Raw genomic sequence first — 14,669 nt, 5'->3', positions numbered from 1 at the left:
AGCCATATGGAGAAAATCCACAGATTTTCCAGTTTTTCCCCTTGGAGTTCTGGAAAGTCTTACCACTGATCTTAAAACTTTCTGAAAGCTGTTATTCAAGGACATATGTTAAAGTCTTCTGCATGATTGTGATCACAAATATGTTTAAAGAAGAATCAAAATTGTGGGTGATAAAACACTTAAAATAGTCACAGCTCAAATTATGAACCTCAGCAACTGAGCAGGAAAGACAGTTATGCTCACTGCACGCAGCATTTTAGAAGACACCCCAAGGGTTTTATGACAACAATCTTAACTGTCTTAAGACAGCTTTCCCAAACAGACAGAACCTAACAAAGAAGCAGAGAGCACAAGAATTTATCTGAAAGATTGCTACAGAGAAGATGAAACTCAAGGACAGCTACAGTTGAAAGTTCTCTTGGGCCGGCAGCTCAACAGGCTAATCCTCCACCTGCAGCGCCGGCACCCCAGGTTCTAGTCCTGATCGGGGTGCCGGGTTCTGTCCTGGTCGCTCCTCTTCCTGTCCAGCTCTCTGCTGTGGCCCGGGAGTGCAGTGGAGGATGACCCAAGTGCTTGGGCCCTGCACCTGCATGGGAGACCAGGAGAAGCACCTGGCTCCCAGCTTTGGATCAGCGCGGTGCGCCGGCCACAGCAGCCCTTGAGGGCGGGGGGGGGGGTGAACCAACAGAAAAAGGAAGACCTTTCTCTCTGTCTCTCTCTCACTGTCCACTCTGCCTGTCAAAAAAAAAAAAAGAAAGAAAAATGAAATGTAAACAGAAATTAACATTAATAATGATATTTTGAAAACAATGAATAAAATGTCCCCTAGAAAGGTATAAATATGACATTTATGAGACAAGACAACTCTGGAACAGATCTTGGCTGCTAAATCACATTTTCCTTGAGGAGAGACATGATAAACACCAGATATGGGAAAAATAAAGAAAGCACTCCTTTGAGCCATAGACATTGAACTGTGCCTGAGAGCAAAAGTTTTACAAAAACTCATTAGAGCATCTCTGAAAGATGAAAAATTTTAGCTTGATATGAATCTCACAGGTAACTTTTGGATAGACTTTAGCATCAAAATGTATAATAAGTAAAACCAATTGTAACATGTAGAGTACATGAAAATCCATAGAAATTATATACAGAATAGGAGATAGAGAAAGGGAGACAGAAGGAGATAGAGAGATGGAAAAAAACAAGCTATTAACTCTGCTGATAGTGATTATTATGGGAACTTTTTTATAATAAAAGGAAGTTTTTAAAGTTTACCTTGTCTTATAGACATAATTATAGTTGATATGGACATAAAGTACAGAAATTTTTACAGTACAATACCAAGTAAGAAAAGTATACACAATAGTTAAACTGCAAATAATTATTTACAAATACCAATGAAATAACTAACATGAAAATCACACATGAAAACTCACCTGTTATATAAAAATTTATTATAGAATATTAATTTCTCTGTTGAATATTATTGACTAACAGATTACAGTAATTACAATGGGTGAAGTATACATGCAGAGAAGAGATCTGACTCCAACTAGCTTAACCAAGTGAACAAGTTCCATCACCAATTGTGAGAAAACGTGAAGATTTGTACCTTGTACTAGAGTACAATTTGAGGAACACAGCATTTTGAGGACATTGTCTTCACAAAAAAAGATGTTTAAACTTAATGTTATAAGACATTCAGGGGCTGGCACTGTGGCATAGCAGTTAAAGCCACTACCTGCAGCTCCAGGATCTCATATGGGTTCCGGTTTGAGTACCAGCTGTTCCACTTCTGATCCAGCTCCCTGCTCATGGCCTGGGAAAGCAGTAGAAGATGGCCCAAGTTCTTGGGCCTCTGCAAGCGTGTGGGAGACCTGGAAGAAGCTCCTGGCTCCTCATTTTGAACTGGCTCAGCTTGTCATTGCAGCCATTTAGGGAGTGAACCAGCAGATGGAAGACCTCTCTGCCTCTCCCTCTCTCTATCTGTAACTCAGCCTTTCAAATAAATAAACAATAAAAAAAGAAAACTATTCAAATCTAACCTCTGATTTATATAAACTTAGAGAAGAGAAACAATTAACCTGTTATGACAAGACAGCAATCTGAGAAATCCAGAAAATTTGACAAAGTTAACCTGGATATTTTAGGAAAACAAAATTTCTGACTAACTAGGTGAAAGAGCATGAGGAAAATGATGAAAATTGTATGAACTACTACATTGTGACACTTTAAGTAGAATACAATCAGGGACAACAATGCAAATTTATACTATGCACTGGATGTTAAGTGATAGGAGGAAGCAATTGTTAACTTCTTTAGACACAATAATGAAACTATAATTGTGGGATAGTATCTTCGTACACAGGGGATGTTTTCTGATGTCTGTAGGAATAAATAGTAACGCTTACCACAAACTATTAGGAGAGTGAGCAAAATATTGCATATATGTATGCAAACATACTCATATATGCCTGCTTACTTTGGGCAGATGAAAAATGTCAACAAGTTGGACTATAAGTGAAAAAATATGAAATATCTGCATTATTATATTAAGTTTTCTGCTAGTTTGTGACATTTTATTTGAAAATCAGGATGCTGCATCATTATATTCCAAATTCATGGTCTGTGCTTGGTGACTCTAAGTTGCTGGAAGCTATGTTAAACACAACACCAAGTACAGAATGCTTGTGTTTACACAGCTGATTCAATGGCAGAGAGCAGGGAGGAGGTGCAGACTGAAGTGAGCTTTGGAACAAGATGGGCTCTAGTTTTGTCAAAAAATCCCTTAGTGTTGTTTCTGTTGGTTACTAGTATCAACATAAATAGGTAATTTCTTTTATCTTCCACATATTACCATAGTCTCCAGTTAATATTTTCTGGATTCATGTCTCTGTCCAAGATTCCTGAAATCAGATACCAAGAGGAAAAATTCAGGTATCTGAACACCACGCAAACCTAAACCACCTATCCTTGCTTATTTCACACTGTCTTTATTCATAACTTCATGTTTTCATGGCCTTTCTTATTCATAGTTTCTTCCACATCACCATACCACAATTCCTGAATCAGGTGATCATCCTTTGGACACTTCATTGATCTGGGACAATTTCTCTTCCACCCGTGATTTCATTAATGACTGATGCTCTTTGTAATCAGATTCTTACATATAATTCAGCTCTAAGAACTCCTCAGCTTTTCTGGTTTTTTATGAAGATATAAATTTATTTTATTTGAAAACTAGATTATGCTTAATTAAATATATATTTTTGAATTGCACTTAAGCAAATGTTTAGCACATGGAAAATTGTTCAAGTTTATGGAGTTAATTCTTCCTAATATTGTTAAGGAAATATTTTTGTACATAGAAATGCAATATAAATTATGGTTCAATTCAAATTCTCTATAACTTGAAAAGGACATCTTTTACAACTTCAAAAATGTCTTAGTACAGATTTACATATTTCAATGGTATCACCCACATTACAATAAAAATGTCTATTTTCTTTATGTGATATAATTGCTTATTTTAACACTCTGCATGATTTCCAATTTAATTCTTATATACACATCCTTTTTTACCTGATTAATTTTTTCTGCATTACTTGCTTTTAACATTTCATAGTAATAACTTATCTGAATGTTTACAATCAAACTAATCCCATAGTTTTCACTAAGAAATGATGATTATTTGATATTTTAATTAATATAAAACTTATTACATATTCATGATTTGTGTATGTTGATTTTGGAGGCTTCATATCTTCTTTTTTTTTTTTTTTTTACAGGCAGCATGGACAGTGAGAGAGACAGAGAGAAAGGTCTTCTTTTGCTGTTGGTTCACCCTCCAACGCCTGCCACGGCCGGTGCGCTGTGGCCAGCACACCGCGCTGATCCGAAGGCAGGAGCCAGGTGCTTCTCCTGGTCTCCCATGGGGTGCAGGGCCCAAGGACTTGGGCCATCCTCCACTGCACTCCTCGGCCATAGCAGAGAGCTGGCCTGGAAGACGGGCAACTGGGACAGAATCCAGCACCCCAACCAGGACTGGAACCCAGGGTGCCGGCGCCACAAGGCGGAGGATTAACCTATTTAGCCACGGCGCCAGCTCTTTTTAATTTTAAATAATATAAATAACAGATTTTATGTATTTTGTAGATACAATTATAAGAAGATACTCTCGCTTGCTCTTTCTCAATCTCTCTCTCTGTGTCTGTCTCTTGATCTCTCTCTCATGCTCTCTTTCTCCCTCTTTTCCTTCTTTGTCTCTTCCCTCCAGTCTGTCTGGTTTCCCTGTCAATAAACCCTTTCCCTTAAGACAATTATAAGAAGATAACCTCTCAAAGGCGAGCAAGACAGAGCAGGCGCCATTTTGGACATACATCATAAGCAGAGCGACCTCAGGTCTGCACCAGCCCTGAGCCTAGCAGAAAAACCTGACTCTGTGGGGAGGGGTGAAATAACAGGAGATTAGCATCTAACTTGGCAACCCAGTGGGAGACTGCAGGAGAATTGGAGCCCACACTGAGGGCAGCAGAGATTCCCTGTGTGGTCCTTGGGAAAGAGCTTCCAATCTCTGGCTCCTGTGGGTATATCATTTGCCTGCTAACTACCTTCAATTACGTTCAGCTGTGCGGAATTAATTCCCTTTTAAATCAAAAAAAGAAAGAGAGATTTACCACACCTAACCTGGGAGTGTCAACTTTGACACACCCTCAACCCTGAGGAACCAAACACAGCTCTCAGTCCACACTCATCTCAAGCCTCTAAGGCTCCACTGAAAGCAGACAGTCCACTTAATATAGAGCCATAGTGTAACAAGAAAAAACACCACAGTGAAGAAACCAAATATCTCCAACATGCCAAACAACAAACGCAAAAACCAAGCTAACAAGAACAAGGAAGAAACTATGACGCCCCCAAATGAAAAAGACACCCCAATTCAAGATTATGAAGATGATGAGATCGAAGAAACGCAAGAAGCGGATCTCAAAAAATTGATAAGAACATTAAGAAGTTCTCAAAAACAAATTCTTGAACTACAGAAATCCTTCATGGACAAGATAGAAAATCTCTCTCATGAAAATGAAATATTAAGGAGGAATCAAAATGAAATGAAACAACTAGTGGAACAAGAAACTCTGATAGTGACTAGAAATTATAATGAAATGAAGAGTTCAATAGATCAAATGACAAACACATTAGAGAGCCTTAAAAACAGAATGGGCGAAGCAGAAGAGAGAATATCAGACTTAGAAGACAGAGAACAGGAAAGGAAACAGGCAAACCAAAGAACAGAAGAAGAAATTAGAAATCTAAAAAATATTGTCGGGAATCTACAGGATACTATTAAAAAACCCAACATTCGGGTTCTAGGAGTTCCTGAAGGCATGGAGAGGGAGAAAGGATTAGAAAGCATTTTCAGTGAGATACTAGCAGAAAATTTCCCAGGTTTGGAGAAGGACAGAGGCATCTTAGTACAGGAAGCTTATGGAACCCCTAATAAACATGACCAAGGGAGATCCTCACCACGACATGTTGTAATCAAACTCACCACAGTGAAACATAAAGAAAAGATCCTAAAAGGTGCAAGAGAGAAACGTCAGATCACTCTTAGAGGATCTCCAATTAGACTCACGGCAGACTTCTCATCAGAAACCCTACAGGCTAGAAGGGAGTGGCGAGACATAGCCCAGGTACTAAGAGAGAAGAGCTGCCAGCCCAGAATACTATATCCTGCAAAGCTCTCATTTGTGAATGAAGGTGAAATTAAGACTTTTCATAGCAAGCAGAAACTGAAGGAATTTGTTGCCGCTCATCCTGCCCTGCAGAGGATGCTTGAAGATGTGTTACACACAGAAACACAGAAACATGGTCACCAATATGAAAGAAGGTAAAGGAAGGAAACCTCACAGCAAAAGATCACTGAAAGCTCAATTTCTCTTTGACATAGAATTAAACTCTGATGCTCTGTTAAAGCAATGTGTTAAAGTAATCTATTATGTTCTCTTGATGTCTGTTAAATTCTTTTTTTTTTTTTTTGGCTTTTGTTTGGTGAATATAGATTTCCAGTGTGCAGCTTATGGATTGCAGTGGCTTCCCCCTCCCGTAGCTTCCCTCCCACCCGCAACCCTCCCCTCTCCCGCTCCCTCTCCCCTTCCATTTGCGTCAGGATTCATTTTCAATTCTCTTTATATGCAGAGGATCAATTTAGTATAAAGATTTCAACAGTTTTTCGGCCCTTCCCGGACCCCACCCCCAGGGCAGGGAGACCTCCCAGGAAGCAGCGCCTGCAGCCTGTGTGCTGTGCTTAGCCACGCCACGGGCACCACCACCACCAGGCCCAGGCTCACCACGGGCACCACCGCCACCAGGCCCAGGCTCGCCACGGGCACCACCGCCACCAGGCCCAGGCTCGCCACGGGCACCACCGATGTCTGTTAAATTCTAATTGTTCAAAAACAGCTGAATTTTTATTAAGAGCTATGGGTTATTTAAATATGTGCTTTGTTCAAAAATTTGAATAATCACCTTGTAACAATGATCAAATTTGGTCTATGTTATGTCATGATTTTAAGAAATCTTATTTCAACCAGATATTTTGGATTTTGAGCCTTCTTGGCATTCTTGACAGGCATTCAAAAAATCAAAGTTTCAAACAATCTGGTCTCTAAAATTTCCAGTAAATCCTGGACTTTGGTTTTTCCAGTTTGGGCCCAACTGAAAAAATCGAAGGACCTATGTCTCTCATCTTATAGAGACACCAACTAACCAGTCTATTTGGAGTATATTAGAAGGACTGTCAAGATGTGATGTGGTACCAAACTTTAAGTTTCTATAATGGAAAATGCTATTAATACAAATGTTTGAGAATTAAAAAGTCTAATGATCTTGTGTTACTAGACATGATAGTTATCTTAATGAGAAAGCCCCAGAGGCCTAAAGGGTTAAATACTTGTAAAATCCTACAGGTGCTTTCAAAAATACTGTGAAGTAAGCAAGTGCCTCTTGTTGGTTGATGAGTTTATAAAAAAAAAAAAAAGAAGATAACCACACTTACATCCCTCACCACCTTTCTTCCTCAATCCCTCCTCTTCCTTCCTTCCTTCCTTCCTTCCTTCCTTCCTTCCTTCCTTCCTTCCTTCCTTCCTCCCTTTCCCTTTCTTTCTTTCTTTCTTTCTTTCTTTCTTTCTTTCTTTCTTTCTTTCTTTCTTTCTTTCTTTTTTTCCCTTTAATATTCACAATAGCATGCTTTTAATTTACTTTATAATTGCAGGCTTATTGTACCACTAACCACAGTGTGAACACTGTTGAAACAAGTAAAAAGTAGGAAGATTACTGTTACACAGGGTTACAGACAAGGGCTACAAACAACAATCAAAACATATCAGTTTCATTCTTATACTCTGGGGTTTTTTTGTATTCTGTATTAAATACTGCATATCAGAGAAAACATATGATATTTGCTGGGGTTTTTTTGAGGGGAGGACTGGTGTTTTTCACTAAGCATAATGGTCTCCAGTTACATTTATTTGATGTCAAGAGGCAGGATTTCATTCTTTTTATGGCTAAGTAGTATTCTGTTGTGTATATATATCACATTTTCTTTTTCTAGTCATCCTTTAAAAAATGTAGAGACAATGGAGACTCATCCATACCCTTCCACACAGAGGTCCAGCTGATAGAATCTTCCATCACCAAAGTAAGTTTAACAGGAGTGGAGAACAACTAGACACGTGGCAGTAGTATGAGAAGAGGATAATTACAAATGGAGAAGAGGCTGACAGTCCTCACCTGGTTGAAGACAGGCTTGTACTTGAGCCCTGGCTTGTTCAGAATCATCTCTAGCTGCCTGTGGTTGAAGCTGGATACCCCAATGGACTTGGTCAATCCTGTATCTTTGCATTTCTCCATGGCCTGACAGGAAAGATTGTGAACAAATATTTCCACAATTGGTTGCCAATATAAATGCATAACACAGTTAAAAGGAACACTGTCAAGAAATTACAGTGATGCTAGTGGGCACTAACTGACCAAAAGAGAAAAACTAGTAGAGAAAATCAGCAACAGCAATAAATAAATAAATAAATAAATAAATAAATAAATTCTGCATCCTCCTTAGAAAACAAAAGACATTATTGTATATGGGGGCCAAAATATGCCTGACATCATTGCCCCCAATTCTTCTCTCTGTTATGTCCCAGTATCGCCTTTCTCTCTCTCCACTACAGTACATCAACACTTGTTGGTGACATAAATCTCAAGATCCAAAGTTGCCGGTGCCGCAGCTCAATAGGCTAATCCTCCACCTAGCAGCGCCGGCACACCAGGTTCTAGTCCTGGTCAGGGTGCCGGGTTCTGTCCCAGTTGCTCCTCTCCCAGGCCAGCTCTCTGCTGTGGCCAGGGAGTGCAGTGGAGGATGGCCCAAGTCCTTGGGCCCTGCACCCCATGGGAGACCAGGAGAAGCACCTGGCTCCTGCCTTCGGATCCGCGTGGTGCACCGGCCACAGCACGCTGGCCACGGCAGCCATTGGAGGGTGAACCAACGGCAAAGGAAGACCTTTCTCTCTGTCTCTCTCTCTCTCTCTCACTGTCCACTCTGCCTGTCAAAAAAAAATCCAAAGTTGTGTATCTCATTCCCACAGATTGAAGTGTGATCTGATGCTCCCACTTCTGACTTCCTGTTTACTCTCTCCTGGGAGTACTCACCTCCCAAGTGGCACAGATATCCACTGTGTCAAATATTTTCTTTCCATGTTCATCTGTTGGAATAATCTCTTCAGGCTGGAATAGAAGCAGTTATTTTTTACAATTTCATTAAATTCAGACATCTACCCATGGCAAAACACTGAAGTATACTTATGGAGATAGCAATAAACTTTCATGAAATAAGTGGAGCAACCTCCCATATTTGCAAAATACACTGCATATAAGTCTGTAAGGAATGTCATTAGACTACAGACTTTCTCTTTTCTTTTATATTTACTATACATGTTAATAAATGCTATTTTCCAGATTGTAATAGGGTCCCTTAGATTTATGTTCCTTTGTGTTTCTCTGTTCTTTCCTCTCTGGAGAGATATCTCTCATTCACTGGGAAAGTTACCAGTTCCCTGGCCTTGATCTCCACCAATAGTGGATGCTGCTCATCTCCCCAAAAACATTTTGTTCCAAGAGCAGATACTTGAATCACAGACAGTCATTCAAGGTCTTTTTTCTTAATAATAATAATTTTAATTCTAAAGGATATAGAGAAGCTATCAAAATTAATGACCATGAGAAAATAATTGTCCCATGGCCATTTATGCTACCAATGAAAAGGCTCAGACAAAACCAACAAAAATTAGATTAATACAGAAGAAAATGATTTCTATAAATACAAGCAGTTCCTAACATTACTTCAAATGTGTATGTTACTCATGGCCTGGCCTCCCCTTTTACATAATCAAATAAACTAAATTGCTTTGCTTGCTTTGGGCAGTTTCTATAACTTAGAAACTGTTTCTAAAATTTATATCAGAGGCAGAGGCCAGCTTTGTGGTGCAGCAGATTAAGGTGTTGCCAGTGATGTCAGGATCCCCTATTGGAGCACCAGTTTGAGCCTCAAGCCCCAGTTGCTGAATTCCCTAGAAAGCTCCCTGCTAATATGCCTGGGAAGGCAGCAGAAAATGGTCCAAATACTGGGACCTCTGCCATGTACATGGAAGACTGTCATGGACTTCCTGGCTCACACCTTTAGCCTGTCCCTCTCCTGACCTTCAATGGCCATTTGAGGAGTGAACCAGATGGAAGATCTGTCTGTCTCTTTCTGTCCCTCTGCCTTTCAAATAAATAAAATGAATCTTTAAAAATAAATAAATTTATAGAATGACAATTAATCAATCAAGAAAATGATGGTCATGCTAATAGCCAAAGTAAAATACATTTTACGATGTTAGTTTCCTACCTTCAGAGCTGTTGGGAAGTGAATAATGTAGAGATCAACATAGTCCAACTGGAGTTTTTTTAGTGAGTCTTCCAAGCTTGGTCTGACCAGCTCTGGTCTATGAAAAATGCACCAAAGCTGAAATGATAAGCAGTTAAAATTGTGGTGAATTAATATGTTAGTAGTTAATTTTTTTTTGTTTCCTTCACATAATACTGAGATATTTTCCCTTGGTTAAAAGCTGATGAACACTGAAAGAAAATATATTACATTTTGAATTTCCTGTGATCTGAACTAACTATATCATCCCTCTCACTTGTTTAGCTATTACTCATTAATCCACCAATGCATGGAAGGTAATTATACCAGAGATAAAAATTTTATCATGTAATGCTAATGATCAGCATTTGAGTTATGCTTCACAAAGTTTACAAACAAATTCAATGGTCTGATTCTTATAACCATTAATCAATGGTAATGATTACTATATATTTTAATCACATAATAAGCAGAAAAATATTTTGAATATTTGAATATTGTTGTGTGCCATGGATTAAGCCACTACTTTCAATGCCAGCATCTCATATTAGAGTGCTGGTTTGAGACTTGGCTGCTCCACTTAGCAACTTCATTTCTGCTGAGATACCTTGGAAGGCTGTAGTAATGGCCCAGATAATTTGTCCCTGTCACCCATGTAGGAGATCAGATTGGAGTTCCCAAATCCTGACTTCATCCTGGCCCAGACCTGGCTGTGGTAGCCACAGGGGCATCCAGCAGATGGAAGGGCTCTATCTCTTTTTGTCTCTCCTCTGTCTCTTTACTCAAATAAATAAATAACGCTTTTTAAAATGTGTCAATTCACATTTACAATAATAAGAAATTGTAAAAAGTAAACCAGGAAATCAGGGATATCATATTTAGTTCATAGCCCTCTCTGATTCCACAAGCCATGCTGAATCACACGGTTTGGAGTTGATACTAAGGAAATCATGGGAATTTCATTTAAAATATATAAATTTGGATGTAGCAATAATTAGAAAGTCATAATCTTTGTGATACTGGATGTTACAGGAGGATGTGTGATAACAATTTTACTAATAGGAATAATTACTCAATATCTACGAAGCATATTAAGTAATTATCATTTCTACACAACATTTCATTAACCATCTCTCCTACACATCATCTACACTCTACCTTTGAAGTGTAGAATATATTTTCTCTCTTCACAGTGCCATCTGCAATCTTGCTTTGGATGGCCAAACCTACTTTCTTTTTGTTTTTGTAAAAATAAGCAGAATCAATGTGGCGGAACCCAGCATCAATAGCTATTTTGGTGGTTCCATAGCTTTGCTCTTAGGGACCTGAAGAAGGAGTTAAAAGTATTATTTGTAGATGCATGTGATTGAAAGCAGCTAAGATATTATTAATGACTTTTTACGAATCCATTTTCCCTCATGTCTTGGGATAATTCTGCATTTGAACTCTGAGGGGATGAGCCCACCCCAGTTTGCCTGATTTCCCTGAGTTAATAGCAGGAGTTAGGCATCTCAGGCACTCCTTCCAACTGGGCCACCCCTTTGATCAAAGGCATCAAAGGTCCTCAGGAACAAAGACAGTTTTATTGCTTTGCTAGAAAGATTCACCCTTTACTGCAAAAAGAAAATCATGGTTGCTAATTATACAGTAAATTTGCAAAGGAAAGTTAACACCAAGTAAAAATGAATGGAATGAAATATGGAAGAAATATACTGCAAGTTTCCATGAATCCTCCCCCAGTGAAATAAACAGAACACATTCAAATTGTTTGAACTGAATTTAAGAACATATATGGAAACTTATCAGCAAGGAACTCTGAATATGTCGATTCCTCATTCCTAAGACTTTTCCTATAGGGTTGATTACATAGATTCCCTCTGTTGGCCTACACCATATTTCAGTTTCAAATAAAAGCAAGGATACACACACTGTACTTTCCTCACAAGCAATTTAGCTACATCCTCATATGCTAGGAAACAGGGAAGAACAAAGAAAGTAGGTTCTCCAACGTCAACCAGGGATATGTTTTAAAATAAGTGGTTCAATTGACAGTAGGGCATTATGTTAATTCTTTTCTACAGGGTCATTATGTTCACATATAAAAATTATAAAAAAGAAAGAAAAGAAAACTAAATGCTGACAGTAAAGATATATTATGAATTATAGAAATTTTACATGAGAAATTAATTGTCATGTAAGGGATTATCATGGAGGGTATCACCCCAAAACAAAGGCATTTCTTTTATGCAATATATAGGTAAAGTAGTACAATATAAAATTTTGGGGTTTCTTAAATTGGATAATGATTTGAAAGTGCATTTGTGAAAGATCAAAGAGGTAAGCCTAAGAAAACCTTTTTCATTTATTTCTTAAAATTGAGAAGCTGAAGTTTACAATGATATTACCACAAAGTAGGCAGTGAACCCATTTTCCTTTCCTGATATCATTCCTAAGTGTGAGGGCCTCAGAGATTCACCAAGGCTGAAATATTACTAGTGTTCCTGCTCCTTCCCTGTCCTTCATACTGCTTTGCTCTGCAAAGAAAATCAAATCGTTAACGTGTCATCAAAATATTCATCAATGATTTCCTTAAGTTTTACACAAGAATCAAGTGGAAGTTCAAGTTTGAAGTAAATAGTCTTTTTTTTTCCAATTTCCAACTTTCTTCCTTTACTTCTTACACATACTACAAGTTCAAAGCACATCTTTCTTTCTACATTGGTCTGTGCTTTTTTCTTTTTTTAGAAAACTAGGATAATATCAGTGTGCCAAATTGTTTCCAGTACGCTCACTTTGATTCTGTTGGACCATCTGTACAATTTCCTTTAACATTTGTTATGATCCATAATTTAGCCCTGTCCCTATTATTTTCCAGTTTTCTTCTAACATGATGTACTTGCCTTCAGACAAGTTTCCTAGTACATGGGAAAACTTACTTAGCCCACGCCACTAATGACTGTGTGGGTCTCAAGGTTATCCCCATCTCATAATAGCTTATTCCCTCCTCAAATATTCTGCACTTCCTCTCTACTAACTTTATGGAAAAAAATTCTCTGGGTTAGCCTTTGTTGGAAAAAGGAAATATTTATTGGATTATAGCTTAAAGTGGAGAAACCAGTCCAACTGCAAGCAAACTGACTTGCAGGCTTCTTCAGTGCCAACAGTGGTTTCTTCTACTCAAGTGAGAAACATACTGAAACCAGAAGTAAAATCAGTATTCAGAATCACTAGCAGAGGATCACAGGATCTGCCTGTCATGAAGAACAAAGTGAGATTAATTCAATCTTCTGTGTGGAACAGCGCCAGCCCAGTGAATTGGAAAACCAAGTGAAACCTTTGGAGTAACATAGGAACTGGGTGCCTTCACAACCCAGGTCTCCCTTTCACCCCTTCCTAAGTCTATTTTCTTTTGTCCCCTCAAGAGAAAGTGACCAGAGTTACCTTTACAGGTGCATAGGTGCCAAATTCCAGTATAGGAATGAAGTGACCATCACTTAATGCCACACACTGAAATTTGGGATCCATTGCCTTTCATTCCTCTGACCAAGCACACTCTGATTCCTCTGGCTTCACAGGGTATATAAATAACAGGAAGTCTACAGCCACATTCCTGTCTAATTTTAAGCAACATAAGAGAGGAGTGAAATTAAAGCAGTATTCCATATTTACAGAAGAGTATCCTGTTCACTTACTTTAAATGAAGCAGAATTTTTAGGTTAATTACTTAAAAATCAGATTTGTTAAATTTTCTCTTTGAAATTTCTCACTTGGTATTTTTAAATATTAGAAGAAATTGATTGGGGCTGGCGCCGGGACTCATTTGGTTAATCCTTCGCTTTCGGTGCTGGCATCCCACATAGGCACCGGGTTCTAGTCCAAGTTGCTCCTCTTCCAGTCCAGCTCTCTGCTGTGGCCCAGGAGGGCAGTGGAGGATGGCCCAAGTGCTTGGGCGCCTGCACCCACAGGGGAGACCAGGAGGAAGCACCTGGCTCCTGCCCTCAGATTGGCACGGCGCCATCCGTAGCAGCCATTTGGGGGGTGAACCAACGGAAGGAAGATCTTTCTCTATCTCTCTCTCACTGTCTATAACTCTACCAGTCAAAAAAAAAAAAAAAAGAAAGAAAGAAATTTGTTGAATAGTTATTGGTGATTTATTAAATTACAACCCTGCAAATATCTATGTCTTGTTTTTCTTATTTTTTATTTTTTTCATGCTGAAGTCCGCCTTTGATTACACTTTGAGACAATTAACTAGCTTACATGACAACACAAATGCACACACAGAATCAATTATTATTGAGCACTTTATCAAATACTGACCCTCAATGATACTTCAGAAGTTTAATTGAAGGAAAGTTAGAATTTTTAACTTTCCCTTTGGCAAAATATTTTCTGTAACTTCACTCTAGTTTTGTAATAATAATGTGCAAACCTAGAGAAGCAGGGAAGGGGATGCCACCAGGCGGCCACAGGCTTGGGACACCACGGCTCAGTCCAAACGGAGATCTGGTTCTTCCAGGCCAGTGCATGTGGCCAGGGGCCCCTCGCATCCTGGGTTCCTGGCCTGGCTTGTCCCCCTTGTCGAGGCTGCTGGTGGCAAAGTCTCACCCTCAGCCACTGAAGAGCCCAGACCCTTGGCAGATGGAAGCTGGCCTCAGGTCTTGGGGAGCTGGCGTGGTGGGGCTGCAACCTATGGTCATGCACA

At 39.0% G+C, this 14,669-nt stretch overlaps 1 pseudogene; it reads right to left on the bottom strand.

The window, feature by feature from the left end:
- Positions 1 to 6,224: 6,224 nt before the first annotated feature.
- LOC133773512 (prostaglandin-E(2) 9-reductase-like) lies at positions 6,225 to 13,489 on the bottom strand (annotated as a pseudogene).
- Positions 13,490 to 14,669: the final 1,180 nt, after the last annotated feature.

Source organism: Lepus europaeus, chromosome 14 (assembly GCF_033115175.1).
Source record: "Lepus europaeus isolate LE1 chromosome 14, mLepTim1.pri, whole genome shotgun sequence".
In the NCBI taxonomy this organism is placed as follows: Eukaryota; Metazoa; Chordata; class Mammalia; order Lagomorpha; family Leporidae; genus Lepus; species Lepus europaeus.
Note: the sequence above shows the minus strand (reverse complement) of the source record. Positions and strands in the feature narration are given on the sequence as shown.